Raw genomic sequence first — 2485 nt, forward strand, 5'->3', positions numbered from 1 at the left:
GGGGGGGGAGGGGAGGAGAGGGGAGGGAAGGAGAGGGGAGGGGAGGGGAGGAGAGGGGAGGAGACGGGAGGGGAGGGGAGGAGACGGGAGGGGAGGAGACGGGAGGGGAGGGGAAGGGAAGGAAGCCCTTCTCTGATGCCCTCTTCATTTGGGCTGACCCTAAAGGATAAACAAGAAGCAGGTTCCCAGTGGGGTAGAAGGTTATCAAGAGAGGGACAAGGAACCAACCACACCCTTCATCTCCATTGAGGGACAGCTTCCAAGCTGAGGGAGGGAATGTGCTTATATGTTTGGCTTTGTACTGCATTATCAGTTTGAACCATGTAAAGCCATCATTTACATAGATCAAAAATATCAGAAATATTGGCAATTTCTTATGGTTCTACTTAAGACACTAGATTGGATTGGATAGTTTACTTAGCAAAATAAACTTATTTTGAGAACAAAAAGAACTCAAAGGGCTATGGTACCTGCATGAGAGTTTCCTCCAGGGTCACAGTAAGAATTAGCCCACAGAGGAGGCTTGGAGGCCAGTGGGAGAAAAAATTAAGGTGTATGACAATTGTCCCCCGTCAAGTCCAGTTCATTCCATTTAATGGGAAACATGTATGATATATTTTCCTGTTGGAAAAAAAAAAAAGCCTGGTTATATTCATGAGCTAATGTCTTTTGCAATAGTGATTCTTTAATAAATTGATTGGTAAATACTGATTGAGACAGTACACTATTTTAGGCCCCAAGAATATATACTGAAGTGAAGAACAATATATACTAAAGTGAAGACTAAGGTGAAGAAGAATATAAAGTGTTCTCTTTATATTCTTTCTGGGGATTTAGAAGGTAGGAGACCACCGAGAAGCAAAACTATAAATAAACAAATACAAGCTCATTCCAAGGTGTAATACATGCTATGAAGAAAACAAGTGGTGCATTCTGACAAAGATTATCTGGTATGTGGTGATCAGGGAAGGTCTGTCTAGGAGGTGACCTGTAAACTGAGACAGGAAGGAAGAAGGAATCAACTATTCAATAATAATAATAATTGAATCATAAAGATTCTCCCAGGCAGAGGGAATAGTAAGAGCAAAGGCACCAGGCAGGTGTGAAGGACAGAAAGGAGATAGATACCAATGGCAATAATCAAGCTCTTCCCTTTGACCATGACCTGCAGGAAGGCTGAACCATTTCCCCTTCACGTCAGTTTCCCCAGTCCCCAGATTGGCACAACATAGGTGCACGATTCAGTTATACTGAATGAACCTCGTTTGTTCTGTTTGAGGAAACCCTGCCAAGGCTTCAAATCCAATCTAACTCATGAGGAATTTTTTACAACTAGACAGAGTTTGGACGGTAAGAAGATGTGCAGATTAGTGCAAGCCCAACCCCTTACTCAAAGCCCATGTTCTTCTGGCTGTGAATGAATATGTGACCTTTAAGTACAAAGGAAAGTGGCACAAAGAGGAGATGAAGTAAGACAAAGGGACATAAAGGAATAAAGGGACTCAGAAGCATGATCAATAATAACTTTTTTTTCTTGAGAGGGAGTCTCACTCTGTCACCCAGGCTGGAGTGCAGTGGCACAATCTCCACTCACTGCAACCTCCACCTCCTGGGTTCAAGTGATTCTCCTGCCTCAGCCTCCTGAGTAGCTGGGGCTACAGGCACACACCACCACGCCAGGCTAATTTTTGTATTTTTTTTTAGTAGAGGCAGGTTTTTGCCATGTTGGCCAGGCTGGTCTTGAACTCCTGACCTCAAGTGATCTGCTTGTGTCCTCCCAAAGTTCTGGGATTACAGGCATGAGCCACTGCACTCGGCCAACAATAACTTTTGACTCTCCATGTTAATATAGACCTTCTCCCTCAATCACTCAGAACTGCTTTGGAAAGTAGATGCTACCCATTTCCTAAGAAAACTGAGACTCAATAAAGATGAGTTACTGCTGAATACTGTATAGCTAAAATGTGAAAAGACAGAATTTCAAATGAAGACTGGAGGACTCCAAGTCCTATGTCATTTTTAACTGTCATGTACAGCTTTAAGGTACAAGGAAAAATGAGCTCATGAGAAAATGGACTCACATAGGGTTAACCTCCCATATACCCATTATTTTATGTCCTTAAACTTTCCTTCAAAAATCACAATATTAGCATTATAACACTGTCTTACCTAGGCTTCTCTAGGCAGCAGTTGCCAAAAGCAGCCCAGGATTCTTATTGGGATAAGTGCCTAAGGAGGATAAAAGGAAGTGAAAGCAGGAACAGATGCAAAGATGTGAAGGTCTCAGATCACATGCAGGTCTGACAGCTTTGAAGGGAGAGTGGGAAGAAAGGGGATCTCAGTAGGAAAGGCCTGGGATGTGGTGCAGCTCTGGGAAAGTCTCAGGAGAGCTATTGGGTGTCCCAAAACAAAGATGTCCTATTAAAAGAGTCCCACCATGGGCAGATATGGTACAACCCTAGTTCTCCTTCTGCTCAATCCTTGG

Source organism: Theropithecus gelada, chromosome 10 (assembly GCF_003255815.1).
Source record: "Theropithecus gelada isolate Dixy chromosome 10, Tgel_1.0, whole genome shotgun sequence".
NCBI lineage: Eukaryota > Metazoa > Chordata > Mammalia > Primates > Cercopithecidae > Theropithecus > Theropithecus gelada.